Source organism: Tigriopus californicus, chromosome 11 (assembly GCF_007210705.1).
Source record: "Tigriopus californicus strain San Diego chromosome 11, Tcal_SD_v2.1, whole genome shotgun sequence".
Classification (NCBI taxonomy): Eukaryota; Metazoa; Arthropoda; class Copepoda; order Harpacticoida; family Harpacticidae; genus Tigriopus; species Tigriopus californicus.
Window position 1 is genome coordinate 5,140,765 of NC_081450.1, and position 15,998 is coordinate 5,156,762.

The following is a 15,998-nucleotide window of genomic DNA, read 5'->3' on the forward strand; positions in this document are numbered from 1 at the left end:
TTTCGTATTGAACAAATCTTCAATGCTACAACAACATTAGCACCAACTTTTTTGCACGGCATTTTTTAATATAATAATTCACTCAAATCATACAGTCAGAGAGAAGTTTCAAATGCGTAACTGATATGTGTTATGAAGAATAGCGATGGTTATGGATTTCATTATTTCCATTAATTATTATCATTCATCAAGAAAATATTTCAGAAAATAAAGATAATTTTTTTCGTGTCATCAAAAAAGTAAGTCATAGCTCTTGTCAATGGCTTGAAATATAATCAAATATCGACGTACATTAAGCCATAAGGCAATTTTCAAACTAATGGCCAAACATTTGTTCGGACATACGTGGTTAAGATATTTTATATCGATTCATAAGTAATAGTAATGATGATATCGAATTGATCGAATGCCTATGTCTTGTAACCTGATCATTTTCAACGTATTTTAAGTGATGGATTTTTAACAATGAAATACGCTACTAGAGGACTTGGCACTTTCACAAACACATTAGTCAGATATCAAAATCATTGTGCTCTATCTAAATCTAAAAAAGTACGATGAATTAAACTGATCCGGTGATTGAATCTGGATTCAAGACAACGCCTGATGGATAGAAAAATATGACAATTAGCACTGAGTTTAAGGTAGCATGTATGACATCAGATTGCTGATAAACCATTTGGACTTTGTCAATGCTTGACAGAGGCTGGGAATTCTGGCTCTAAATTTGAATTTGAGTTTGCATTTTAAGTGACTCGAGCACTTTTCGCCCACGCTCTTTTAATGATACCTTTCAAGTTTCATTGTGGGCAACCACTAAAGCTGTTGATGATCTCCGAGGAAATCTAAAAAAACCTGATGATGACTCCCTAACGTGGGCACATCTCCATTGAAAAATGTAGAAAAATAGCATCATATTATGACTTCGCCGCATTTCCTATTTCCTTGATTGAGTCAATAAAAATCAACCAAAACCCAAAAAGATTAATTCAACTTATACTTGAAATTGATTGAGAAAATGTTTCCAAATGTATTTAGCAAGGAATTAGGACTAAAACGTCGATCTAATGTCGTTTCATAGCTTTGTTTCATATATTCCTTGTAATCAGGGTGTTCATTATGACTTTACCTTAAGGCCACCTAGCATTTAGTAAACTTTTTTTGACAATTAAAAACAAATCAGCAAACTAACTTGAGTGGATGTAGCAATATTCAAAAGGTTGAGCACCATTCTATCTATAGATTTTCCTCCTTTACCATTTGGGTTCTGTCGCAATCGTTAAGTTACGCAGAGATATTGAACCATCATGAGGTTCTGATAACCCTTACACTTTGTCCAATAATGGAATACTATTCTTGCGCTAACCAAATGGTTGAAAGAAAACCAGTCTTTGGCGCAGTGATCAATTATTGAGATTACATGAAGCAACCGTTTTTAGCAAGACTAAGGAACAACTCTTGGTTAAATATTTTGGTTTAATGGGCGAAAATGAATAATGTGTTAAAAGCTGAACATTTCTCAAGGTGAGACATAGTATTGCACCATGCCTCATCTAACTTCGTCAACGAGGAAAAAACGTAGTCCAACTTTAACCACTATGTTTCCAAAATAAAAAGCTTGGGCAAGCATTTTTTTCTTTGTTTGAATCACATACTTAAAAGTTGTATTGACCAAGACAAAGTATTTCGAAGAGACGCATGCCAGTTCAATTTCTGTTAACACGGTCATTTTGAGTTTCATCGACTAACGTTTTGTCTCAAGAAGGTCAGAAAAGAACGTTCCTCAAAGCAAGTGAAAGATTGAACCTTCACACAGCTCTCATCAGGATCAATCCTAATTGTTGGATCCAAGTGGAACAGGCTTTTAATATTGTTTCATGCATATTGAGCTTCACTAAATTGCCCAGGATGCGTCTCGTGTGCAAAAATAATTGAGCAATGTTGTCACTGATGTTTAGTTAATTGTAGAGAAAGGTCTACTGACGTATGGGAATAAGTATGTGCCCAAAGTGCAGAGACAGTGTTGTCAAGTGGCCAACAGACCAGAGAGTGGCACATATGCCTAAAAATGCAGTTCTTCAATGACCACCCACAGCCCAAGTTTGAATGAATCAAAAACCAAATTTCTTTATTGCGCACCACCTCAAAAGGAGGATATTACAAACCTAAAAGGGAAACTCGATTCAATCTCTTTTTTAGATCGAGAGGCCAAATATAGATATCTAGAACTCACGATTCCGGGTTAATTTTTTTTTTTTTACTTTTACATGGCTGGAGACTTGAGAGGGCTAGAAATCGTGGGTCATGTCAGGAATTTAGTTGATGATCCAATCTACACACTACTTGGCACTTTTAGTGTCGTCTCGCCGAATGAACGGGTAGACGGGAAGACACGAGGCATCAAGGTAGAGGAAAGAAAAAGGCTGCTGCTGGAAGCTTGTAATACTCACTGATCAAGCACAGTTTTTCATCATGCCTTTAAGTGTTGATTTAAGGGAGGATAGAAAAACTCTTGGATCTTGTGTGATCCGGGAATCGGCACAATTAATCACGATTTGGGATGAAGCGAACGAAGCTCTCAACGAACTCGTGGGTGTCGGTCTAACTGAGGAGCAAGACGAGAGATGGATTCTCACATGTGGATCTCGCCGAGCTTTCACTATGCATTAATGTTATTCAAGTAGTTGTAGTTGGAGTCGAACTCGTTGTGGTAGTTTTGCCTACAGAGACTTGCCGGCAACTAACAAGAACACAAACATACTTGGAACGGACCCACAGGCATACAACTGACATAGGTGGAAATGATCATGGGGAAATCATGCCACAATCGGTCACACGCTCTGAGTTTCCCCATGGATCTGAACTCATTTACAAAGGTGTCTTCCTTTTTAGATAAACATTGAGATGTGTCAACAATGTTGACTGTTTAGTTAGCATGGAAAAAAATTGGTTTTGCGAATGTTATTCTCGATTTTTCGACATGCTGAAATGAATGGAAGCGTTATAATGTATTTGGTAGGTAAATACATTAAAGCACTCCCGCAGAGTATATTCCTCTCACACTCGCCTTTTTTGTGCTACTATAGCTAACAGATGAGCTATTGCAGGTCTTTTGTCTCTGATCATGTTAAATCTATCAAATGAAGGCATTATTGGTTGAATCCAGCTGCCAATAGTATCCCCTTTTGAGTTTGAGCACAATCCTCGATCTATATTTAGAAATCAAGACAGGTGCCTAGCCTTCCTCTAGTGGATCAAACGATAATTGAGACTTTGTTATGGATTTTCAGCCAAAGCCTCAACGCATTTCCTACTTTTTGTTATGCATAAGGATAACTTGATTTCAAAGTGGATTCAAATAAATGTTTTTCACAGGAAGACACCAATTATGACTTAGATTCCATATTTGCGAACCAGAATCCTCAACTGGCATGAGTTATATTGTCGGCTGGGGTTTGTTTTCTTGTTCAAAACATCACTTTTGGTATGTCCACCTACGAACAAATGTATTGTAAAGATCAAAATGCTCTGTTTAATCACCCAAAATGTCATCTAATTTTTTTTCGCAACCGGCCCTTAATTCCAATAAGAAAATTCCATGCAAACCTAAAACTTGTCAATGTTATGAGTACAAAAATGGAACCGGATACAGTCCCAAATATGTGAGCAAATATGTTCCACTCCTTCCCACCCCCAAAACTACTTGAACTGGAGAGAGACAAGTGAGACACTCTGAACAGCATACGTACACTACGTAGACCTTGTCTTTGGCTCTTTTTCAGGTCCGTACGAGTTTTGCTCTCACACACTCTCAAGGGGAAATTCACCTGTGAAACTACGTACGTATGTAGTGCCCCTAGTACACTACTTACTGTCTGCTATGAACGGGCACAACAGAACAACACTTTTCCACCAAATCGACTGCATCAAGGCTGCCCTCAAAACTATGAAGACGAACTTCACCGCTTCACGGTCTTCGTTCAGATCCCCTCGCTAGCCTTGTTGCTCGACTTTCCAGCCTTCTAGCCTTGGAAGACATCAATGTAGACGGGGAGGATGCTCATATTTCGCTTTGTAGCTGGCAGTCATGACGATTTGTTGGGAAATGGGCGCTCATCATGGAAAGCGAATATACCCATGTGCACACGACTCAGTCACCACGACGAGAAATTTGCAATAAATAGACTGGAATAGCGATAAAAATGAGGGGAGCGAGGTGAGGCTTCAATGTTCATTATAATCTCTGCTATTTGGTGCAGTTTGGGATAATACATGTATTTTAGCGACATCGTTTAAACACGGATAAGATTGGAACAACTTCGGGAGCCAACCTTGCAAGGCCGGTTATTTGCTTCCTAATCCTGACATGACTCTTAACTTTCTATGTATTGTTTGGAGGAGATTATTTTCGCTGAGATTGCTTTTGGAATGGCACAAAGGGCAGGAATTGACCAGGAACCACTTTACCTGAAACACATTATTCAACCTATTACGAAAACTGTTCAGATTGAAGGAAGGTCATCAAAAAACATCAATTCGAAACAGATTGTGCTGAAAGTGTGCAATGCTGGAATTGGTGTCATTCCAAGTCCAATTGGTATTTTTTTTCCACTTGAATCGTGTGCATGTATGTCCATTTACACAACCGTGTAATAAGCTACTTTTTAGACGACAGATCAGAATGAGCACAAAAAACGATGGCTTTAGAGCCAAATCTCTCTTTTATCATTTTTAATTAATCTATCCAAGAGGCTGGCATAATATTTCCAGGGAAGGAATTGTTTCGCTTTGTTCCAGAGAGGTATATAACATCTTTTCTGAACACCCTTGGCCTTGATACCTTGCTTACTATACCTGTCTGAGTAATGAGGAGCTTTCCGTTTTTCTAGTACTTTTTTGATGGAAATCAATTTGTTTAAAACCCCTCGTTGGCCTAATCTCAGAGGGATTGGCTTTAGCCGCTGCGACATCAATAACATTCCACAAATGATAGGGGGTAAATGGTCTCCTTTTGCTGTGAAGGGGGAAATCAATAGCATTGTGTTACTTTCCAATATTGCACAAGTCAATCGAGGTTAGTGACAAAGTGGATCGACCGTATTTTATTATCGAGTTGGTGCGGTAAAAAGGGCAAGTGTTCGTGCAGAATTATGATATTCCCAGGAGTCGATTGAAATTCCGAGTTTACCATAGGGTTTATGCTCGAGGGTTTGAAACTCGTCGCACGTTTGATGGAGCAACAAAAGTCTACGGAGATCCTCCGATTTCTAGCACTTCATTCATGCGTCGTTGACTCATAGAGTGGGAAGAGCGACGAGCCTGACCGAATAAAAAAAACGAATATTGAACAAGAGGACTCTGTGACTTTGCGTGCGTGCTATCTTTGCTCCATGCTTGAGGGTGACTAGCATTGACCAAAGCTCGTCATATTGTACCCTGAAAGATATGAAAAGAAACTAAAGGCATGGATGTTCATCAATGGTTGAATAGGGTACATTGGAGATAAAATGATACTGCAGACATTTTCTAAGTCTGTGTTTTTTGTGTAATCTTATGTTGCCACTAAGAATTGAAAGCACGGTGGAACTCCAAAGGATGTGGTTGAGAGTTCATAAAAAATCATGTGAGCGAGATCTTGCATTAGTGTTGTGCATGACTATGTAAAGTTTTTCTCTATAATCTAAAATGCAAGGAGTTTTACCTTATTGGGTCATGTGTGTTTGTACGTAGTTTGAAAAGTATGTTTTTGATGTTTCAAAAATTACTCCCATTCTAGGAGTTTTAACTGGAGAAGTCGTTAGAATGCCGGTTTCAGCTTGTGCCTTGGCATCATTTGAAGATCACACAATCAGTATTTTATGTTTTTTGACCCAAGAAAGGAGATAAACGTATTTTGTTGGAAGAATGAAGCAATATAAACCTACTGAAATGATTGATTAGTTAGCGCAGCAAAAGAGGTCAAAGGTAGCAAGTTCAGGAAAAGTTAAGAAAAGACACAACGTCCCATATTCAAAACAAAATGAGGGTACCCCGCCCAATGATGCAGTAACAACCACTTATGTGAATTAGTGCATCAAGAAGAAATTTTGGTGCCATGAGCAATGAAAAATGGCCACAAGATTCAAGCATGACTCAATTGCCAGTTTTGGGATTAGCTCTGTCAACATATGGTCGCCAGCTCAAAAAGCTCTTGTCTTAAACTACCCTATTCTCGCTAAAATTCCTCTCCTGAGTAAGCAAATTGAACGATGATTGAAATGAACACCTCTTCAAGGAAAAACTTGCTCCAATTAACCAAGCTCTGATTTGGAAATAGCCATAATCGAATAGCACTGTTTTAGCTCTGCCCGCTCAGTCACCCTGGAAATTGGCGTGCTCGCTTTTGGTTGAGAACCCGCTTGTTGTCTTGGAAACGTCAGTTTCATTTCAGAGTCGGGCTCGTGGATATATCACTGCATGAAGTACTACAGAGAGCAAGTGCCTGAATTCGAAACCGAATGACTCCTACTACGAGAATCTTTTGTGTCTACATGATCAGTTTTTGTTTGCAGTGAATGTGATTCATGAATGGTGTCACGGTTTAGTGTTGACAAACTGGAAACCAAAGACCTACACTAATAGTTGACGAAATCAAGGTAGGAGGCCATCCATGATTTCTGTTTTTCTCTCGGTTGTGGTTGGTTTTTGGATGTTAACTAGTTGTTGCAAATATTAGTAGTACAAGTTATGGATGTGTGGTTGATTGAAGTTATACTTCCCTTGAAACAGTCATTTTCTTGATGGTGTTTCAAGCGTCTAGGAGCACAAACGATCTTGTAATTGATGATGGAAAATTGCTCTAAATTGATATGTCTGAGACGGTCGTGAGATGCAATATGCTCAAAAATATGAACAAGATGCTGAGGTGAAAAGTTGTTTTCGACTCGTGGAAATATGAACTTGCTTGAAGATGTTTTAATTGAAAAATTTGACACAATGGCAAAAATGACTAGCCAATGGTGTCTTTATTCTTATTCCGTGGAAAGTGAAACTCTGATATCGATCCATCAATTCTTAACTCTCATCAAGTTGTTTGTTTTCCAATCGGTTGCCGCATTGTGGCCACACAATCGTTTTATTGTGTATCCTGATCAAGGCTCACTTTTTGTGTCTATTTCTTACCGAGAGCACCACAGTAATTGCTGGCAAAAACTATCAAAAACGTAGGTCGACTTCAAAGAAACCGTTACCTAGAAAATTGACCGCGAAGTCCAGGAAATTCCAGTCCAACCCACCCACCTAAAAATGAAGGGACCATTCTTGGCATTGTTTGGGAGCATGCCAGTGAATGCTGCTGCCAGAGGTATATCATCGAAGCCTGTTCTGGCAATCCTGAATCGAAAAAAATGTTGGTCAAGTGTTCCTACAAGAATGTCTTTTATGATGCTTCTTGCCTTGTTCACAGATGTTTTGATAGCTGCGCAATGCCCATGTGTGCCAGTAGTGCCGTATGCAGTCACTGATGGTAATATGTGTCTGGTGGAATGTTCTTCGAGTTCGGGCCCTTTGGAAATAGCTTGGGATGAGGATGATGTTGACACAATGAAGGATATTTCATGAAAGGTCTTCATAGTACAACAAAGCAAGTAGTGTCAAAGCTGGACGTTTTTTCTTCTTATATTCAAAGGAAAGAAAGTATTTCTCAATCCCAAGGAGAATAAAGCGCTATTGCGAAAAAGCCAACAGTCACTTGTTTGAACACTTTCATTGAAGGTTAAGGGATCTGCTAACCTGATAAAGTTGTACATAAAAACCCGCTTGATACATGCTTGACGAGCTCCGTTTGTCCATGATCCTACCAACGTTATCGTAATTGACGGAATAATACAATACTTGAGGGGATTAGGGTCTGGTGAGTTGAGGTAGTACAACCCGAGATAATGTCAATCGTGACCCTTCAATACAACTTTATGGTACATCTTTATTGTCCAATAATCATGGTCCAACAATAGCCAATCAACGTGTCATTCCTCACAGGAAACCATGAACAGTCACGAGTTTTCTGCCAAAGCCAACAAAGCTAGCGAAACCGAAACCAGGCAGGTATCTTTTGGTCTTCTTAAGCATCGAATTGGCGCAAAATTGGGCGCAAATGTTTCCGCTTCCTGTGCATAGAAAGCGATTTTCTCGGGGAGGGACTCGCAACAAAGCAACAGCGAGCCTAACGAAATCCGAGTGCCTTCCTGCCATTTTTCCAAAGTGCTTGCCATGTGAGTGAGTGTGTGTGTGTGTTCAAGCCTTTGGCTGTTCTGCCGAGGATCACACGTAACATATCATTACCCCGTCTCACTCTTTTTTACCCAGGTATTTGCTTCAGGCACGTATTCTCGTCGACACCGCAGAGTCGATCTGTTCTGCACGTAGCTTGGGAAGAAGACTTGTTTTAATAAGATAACCAAGCCGACCATAACCGACATTAATGGATTTGTTTTTGGCGAGAAACTGACGTTCCAACTCCTCAGTACAAACCGCGGGTTGATTTAATGAAGGCGATTGTTGAAGGTGGAGTAAATTGTTGGGAAACCCACCCCTGCTCGCTCTGTGAACGAAGCAGACGTAGTTCCTGTCGATTTACCCGCTTCCAACGAAATTTGAGACCCATCCAAAAAAGACACGTTCCCAATCGATCGGTGAAATGCACTCCCATGAAAGGAACATCGATCGTGATTATATGCATTAGATTGCATGTGTGAGCTCCGAGTGTTTGGGGAAGGATTGCTTGGGTATTTGAGCGGTCCCCAACAAAGTTGATGGTGATGGTGGAGGGGAATGTCATCGGGTGTTTTCGGCTACTCTATCACAATTGATTGATATCCGGCTCAAGGAAAACTAGTGAGTCTCAACAAAAAGTGCCTAAATCCACCCTAAATTATGACTTGAGCACATGAATAGGGAAGCCAGTTAGGTAGTTGGTCGGAACTCATTTGCCCAACCCTAGAGATCCCTTAAGTAGGTTCTTTCGTGACTAGGTCTTCTTTTATGATTTACACTCGTAAGTTGCTCTGTCACGGGCAATTAACCTCTGGTGAACAACCTTTACAATTGTAGAGATGCCAAATAGACTCTCTTTCGCGGAAGTTCATTGGGTTCCTTTGTGTGATCTTAGAATTTGCTATCACGACATCGTCAACTTGACTTATTGAGACTTTCAAATGTACCTAGCAGAACTAACTATCACAAGTCCATTATTTTTTCACTGTGCTTTAAAATGCTGTTATGCGATATTTACTTGGGTTCTTGAGCCTGTTAAACATGTTTCTTTATGTCAGCAAATGCAAGAGAATCGATATTTCTTCTTTATTCAAAAAGTCAGTAAAACTCACAAGTAATACGTATTTTGGATTTTTTCAATTTCTGCTTTAAGTAATACGTTATTTTTCAAAACAATTGTAGCATTCAGTTTAGCGGTTCAGTATTCTGATTTGAAGGGTGATTGAAAGCTTGGTTGAAATATTGATCAAAAGTTATTCCTTACCAACATGTCAAATGGAGTGCAACTAACACCTTAATTGGTCTTCATATTTTAGTGAGATATGTCATTTTGTGTGTTTCGAGTGACAAATTGTACTTTTTTAAGCGTATGAAAAAAAACCCTGAAATGGTCTTGTAAGCAAAGTTGAAAGGTATGGAACAATATTTTAAGCAGTGTGTCTTGTCTCGAAAAGGTGTTCTCCAAACTTCAATATTTACAAGACTAGAATACTTCCATTTTGCGGTTTTTATGTTCTTTATGGGCTCATCTGGTTCATAATGGGAGGATTGGCAAATCAATGATTGTTGTAGCTCCTCGTTAAAGCTTCTTACATAATCCACAAAATCAGGTGTGACCTTTTATTCAACAAAGTTCATAATGGTGTCATTTTATTCGACCATGCTGCTAATCCAGTTGTGAGGTAACCGACAAAAATGAGCGCTTGGGTCCTTCAAGAACCATTTTTGTTTTAAGAGGACTTAAGCGTCAGAGTGTCGAAAAAGCCCTAAATACACACAAAAGTGACGAAGAAGAAGAGGCCGTGTACAAGTTAAAACAACTCACACACACACACACAAGACACGCAACCCTGCATCTTGGCAGGTGGATGTAGAGGATGGAGCATAAAAGTAACACAAACATCTGAACAACGAAAGTGATACTTATCTCATTTCCCAATGGGACAATGTTGCCCTACCATATAACTTCCAGCCAACTTGATTCGTTTTACCAGGCGTCTCCGAGATCAGGTCTGGCACGCCAGAATAGACATGTGCTTCACATTGTACACCTTTATCTTGATCGAGGGATTACCTGCTTCAAACGTGTTCTTGCCGAAAGAAGAAGTTCCCGCTCTCATAAAAACCGAAATATGAATGATTCAAACACTTCTGCTCTTCTTCGTTTTCATTACCATGAGGTCATCTGAAAGCGGTGGTTGAAAGTTCGTAGGTGCTGGCTGGATGTTGGTCACGCCCTTAAAAGAGTTTTGGAGGGTAACAAAGGCTGTCCGATAACGATTTATGGCTATTGAAAGTAGAGACCCCCAATAGAAACGAGCCACGAACGAGTTCAACCAAGGCGGTTAACATGGCTGATCCCAGGGAGTGGGTTGCGGGCGGCTTTATCCAGCATTAGGAGGTGGCACAGGTTGATCTAATCTGATCGTCCAAGGTGGCATTCCGCTTGAAATGCAGGAATAAAAAGTCCATGCCTTAGACTCGCGGTTAGTTAGGGTTGAATGAGGGTACATATTTGTCCTCAGACATTCGGTTACTCGTTAGGTTTTAGAAAAGCCAAAACTATATACCATTCGCCGATAAAGCTTGCTGTTCCAAGATCAGATTTGACCTTTCTGCATCCGGCTGTAAGTTTCGTAATGATTTCGGCTTATGTATTACCAAGGGTTCTCAAATCTTTTCATTCCTGAACCATTTTTCGACAATGTTTTCTTTTATTTATGTATAATTCATCTATTATACACGAGACCCTAAATAAAGCATCCTCATCATCATCACTTATAGCCACTTTGAACATAAAGAAATCTCTTTGTAATGGTTGTGATTTGACTAAGCTACGGAGACTCCTGACCCAACCGATATGTGGAAATACTTGCCTGGAGTTGATTTAACAAACCAAAGAAAGACACTTCACTCTATTCGGATCAGCTTGAAAATGAAACAATGGAAGATATTGTGAATGCTTGTTTCGTTTTTTTTTTGGTTTGTGTGTGAAGCATGTAACAAGAGGTCTGAAATTGATAAATTGACAAAAACTCGGCCCAGTCGCAATTATCATTTGAAAATCAATAATAGTGCGGTTGCCGGTTACCAGCCGGCAACGGAGGAACTAAACTGGATGCAACTGATGCGTCGAAGTCATTTTGGTTTGGGAAGAAGACACCGTTGGTAGTCTGCTCGAGAGTACAGTTTGCCTTTCGACAAAATGGTTGCTTTAACCTAATTTCACTTAGTTATTCGAACTGCGCACATTTTTGAACAATCAGTCGGCATAGGCATGGCTTCTCAGGACAGAGACTAGAGAACGCCTCGCTCGCTTTGTTACTTACATACATTCGACAATCTCATTGATTTCCGATCCCTCGTCTCATTGAGTAAGTGCTCTCATGTCATGGAGTCATTACACATCTGTTGTTGTTGTTGTTGGTCCAGAGACCATAAGTTGGCTTTTAGGGTCTTTTTCTTAGTGTGAGAAAGGGGATAGGTAGGCTTCTTAACAAATGTGTAACCACCCCTTGTGAACACACAGAGAGAGAGAGAGTGAGTGTATGCAGTGCTTTTGTGCTTTTGAACCCATATTGAAGAGAGGCTCTAATTTGTAAATAGTCCAGCTATAAAGTGCACTGAAATGAATACACGATAGGTAGAGAGGGACTTCTGAGCGAGGCAAATTTCAGCTCAGTTTGGGCCTCATTTTGTCCTTTTTCAGATACTATGAGCTGTCAAGTTAAGTGATTCGATCTTTAATCGAATTTGGCCAACTTGTGGTCTCTGTCTCCACAAACCCGATCTGATGGACGATTTTTTAAGGCTTTGGTTGGGGCGGAGAGTGCTGACGTTCAAGGTCCCGTTGTAATTTGACTTCGTATTTGCTTAGGATCACCTTAAAAAGATCATTCGTATGGTTGATCCAAGATCAGCTCGATGTTCACGTTTGTTCTTAGTCCCCGCAGGTTGCCAATATTTGCTTGTCCAATGAGGAAATGGGATTGGATTTGTTGTTTTCACTACTATGATGGCGATTGTTGGCGCTGATTGATGATGAATCTTACACGAAAACATCAGGAAGTGGAGAGAAAAGTTTTGAGTCATGCGAGATGATGCCTTTTCCTCCCGATGTTGAGAAAAAGATATGGTGTTTGATCATTCAGTGCCATTTATGGCCCACGCCCACGGAACAACTTCAATGGACTTCACACTTGAGGTCGAACTTGATTTTTTTCCTGTATCTTCTGGAGTGCCCGCCTTTTCTTCTTTCCGCGATCGATTGGTAAGCAAACGTGGTGACTCTTGAAACAAGTGTTGCCACAAGCGTTTCATGCAGTTATGACAGTCATAACGACGGATTTAGATGAGAAAAGAGGGTTAGAGGAAGATCTTTCAGTAGCCATCCGCATTTGTGAATTGTCACGCACAGTATCCGTTATTTTTTCCCTCATTTGTTCCGAAAACAATTGCTGACTCACGTTCGTGCCCGTTGTAATGATCTTCAACAGATTTCGACAGAGTGTAGTGTAGGATAGGCAAGAAAATCAAATGACTGGTTCGAGGTCTACTCCAAAAGATGGGTTTTAGAAGTTCGAACACCATCATTAGGGCCATTTCCACTTTGCTCTGAAGACTTAAGTCAAATCGGCAAATAATCAATTTTGTGCCGGGGCGTGGGCCCGTGAAAGTCAAAACATTTTAAACCATCCTGCTTTGTGTCGACTTGAGTGAACTCTTTGAGTGGTTCGCTCACATCCATTCATCAACTAGCACCTCCTTCGTAGACGAACAAACAAGACCTCATTTCCGCTTTCTAAATCACGGTGGGTTATTCGAGTGTTTTCCCAACAAATGAAATCAAGCATCCAAAGCGGGATCCTGACCTTTGTAATATTTCAATTCGTTTAGCCACCGGTTTTGGCCTGAGGGGTAAACCGAATCGCTATCAGGGTGACGGTTGCCAAAGTCAGCTGGAATGTAATTGATTCTCTCATTATTGAGAGTTTCAAAGCAAATACTGTAGGAGCAACATAATTGAAGGCATGTGGTGTCGAATTGTTTTTTTGGTCTGTCCGCCCGCGATTATCCGAATCCAACTCGAGGCAATTCCTAATTATTATACAGGTGTCTCGAGAGGACACAAATGGTGTCGAAATCTCTCGTAGTCATGACCTATATATCGTACCTACAGTCAGACACCACTTACTACACACACAACACTCCCCTACAAATTTCAAGGCTACCAAATGCTCGGTTTTTATGGCTGTAGCAAAGAGATCTCGTATATTCGTTTTGGAACCTACTTTCTAAAGGAAAATTCCTACTTTTCTTGTGGATGGACGCGGGTCATTGTTTCAACCTGTGCTGCCGCACAAATACTTGAGATAGGTGGAATGGATTTTGGGGGATGCACTTTCGTCAGGGCCGCTCTTGGTGGACAACTTTACGACCGACTTGCGCCATGCAAGAGTGCCATCAAACCCTTGAAGGGGAAAAAACGAGAAACCTCGATCTCAAGCAATTCGAACATTTTGCATCCAGAGCTTCCCACTTTCCATAGATTATGGCGTTTGATAAAACGCATATTTTGGCCATGCCCTCTTGCAGAGGGAAGGCCTGACCACAAAGGCTTTTAAATCTCGAAACTGAGAAGGCGTTAGTTGACCACCAAGTATTTGGGTGTGGGTGTAGAAAATGCCAATTTTTACTGATGGCCCTAATGAGAAGAGAGAAAATTGGGATACCTTCCCCACGTGATTTGTTCAGTCGTTGACCTTTAGACTTTGGTTACTGTTCACTTTAGTGTTTATCTTGTATTCAAGATTCGTCATCGTGGAGCTTGAAGTCAGCCGAAATCGCATTTCCCATTTAATGGTCGGTCTTTCGATTATCTTGACTAACCAACAACAGGAAACCACTTCATGGTCTGTAGTGCGCTCTTTGAGAAAACTAATTCCGGAGCTCTGGGGGTTTCAGTTACTTCCACAACTCATGGACGGGTCATCATTGTTAAGAGGATTAACAGTACGAATGCGGACGTGTCCCATCCATCCATCCATCCATCCATCTAGTGGACACGCAAGCTGCTCCTTGTCGGCTAAAACCTTACCCGCTCACCAAAATCGACAATTCATTAAAGTGTACGTCGAATGATTGCCTCTTCATTGAGATGCCAATTACAGATCAAGTGATTGAACGATAGCGTGTGGTTAGTTCTAAGCTATCTGGAATGCCTTTTTATCTGGACATTGATGGAAGCTACTCTCAGCTTATCCTTGAGTGTCGCCGTTGGTTTGAACCATGAAAAGAGGCCTCGTAAATTTGAGAGGCTATTCGCAGATCGTCCAGTAAAGTTAGAAATGCTGAGGTTAATAGTACTTGCACGGGCACCAGAGCCTTGTTGATTAAATGATTTGCTTCGTTGCAGACAAAACGTAAAGAGCACACTGAGGAGCGAGCCGGGGTTTTTGTAGCCCCATAAAAAGGTGTCTTTTGTAAATCAGGAAGGAACCAATCACTGCATGGATTATGTACTGAATAACTTTGTAGGCAATGCCCGTTAGCTGTGATAGATTGATATGATCAAGCCTTGAAAGGAAGGAAGCACTTGAAATTTGATACCCGGTCTGTTTACGTACCAAGAAATGACCCGAGACAAATTGAAATAGAACCATGCGTGTGGTTAAAGAATCGTCTGGGCTGCCAAAGTCATTTCCCATATGGCAAATCCGGTATGGCTTGCCGCAAAAATGTGCAAAGGTGATAATGTAGAACTGTTGGTGATAAATTCTCACACAGCTCTATGTTTAGTTGTAGTACAGGGCTTGGAGGTCGCGACCTCTATTGTCGCCTTTCCGTCATCACTCATCTTCTTTTCTTGTGACTTTGACTTCAAACCATTGGTTCTCACGAAAACAGAGATAGAGATCTTGGAACTCCCATTTCAAGTTGTTGTATTACTTGAAGGGTTCTCAAATACCTACGTAGATGAATGCTCAAAGGCCGGAATAGCATAAAACTTGAAAACATATTTTATGTGTGAGGCCACTTCCTGCTTGACAAGGTTTGTGAGATTGAAGGGTCTTATTTTCCGACCTTTTGATCACCAAACCTCATTGTATGTTTTTGAAACTATCTCTCCGTGAATGATCATCCTGCAAAACTAGTTATTAAGGCAGTTTTTGACACATCGTGGAGCAAAAATGCATTGGCTTGGTTTGACGATTTTATTACACTCTTCATATAGTATGTACAATGAAGTTTTTTGGCATGAACAGAGGCTCGAGGAATCCACCAGGTGATTACGAATTATTTCTGGTCGAAAATTTCTGCAATCCCTTTCCCACAAGATGATCTCAATGAGGAAAATATTAATGGATTGTTCGATGCACCTTAGCCAAATCCCTGAACATATTGTTTGAAAAGAGGAGACCCTTGAGGTCACTGAATATTGCGACACAAGTTCTCATCCTCTTAATGGAACCTTGTGCTTTCATGGTTGACTTGATTCATTTACACATTCAGTGGTCGTCAATAGTGGCTATGGTCGAAGTGAAATACAAGCCATCCATGTCTCCAGAGCGTACGTTGAGTGGAAGTGATTTTTACTTAAGAAAAGTTGAAAGTTGAAATGATCTAGAGCAGAAAGTGATGGACGTTGATTACTGCGAAACAGTTCGTTGCTTCAGGCGTAAACGTCAGTTTAAAATCGAAACAATCATTTGAACGGAATGAAGCGTCCCCCGTCAATGTAATCGCGC

The 15,998-nt window shown here is 40.5% G+C and overlaps 1 protein-coding gene across 3 annotated transcripts in view; it reads left to right on the top strand.

Annotated features, from left to right (window-relative positions):
- The first annotated feature begins 6,319 nt into the window (after window positions 1–6,319).
- Window positions 6,320–15,998, top strand: part of LOC131889877 (ninein-like) — a 43,559-nt gene continuing 33,880 nt past the window's right edge. For 2 of the 3 annotated variants that reach the window (XM_059239092.1, XM_059239093.1), the window contains exon 1: window positions 6,326–6,635. The gene's annotated coding sequence lies outside the window, so the exon portion shown is untranslated. Of the gene's footprint in view, window positions 6,636–15,998 lie in introns of all 3 variants that reach the window. The other variant, XM_059239096.1, reaches the window with a different exon arrangement.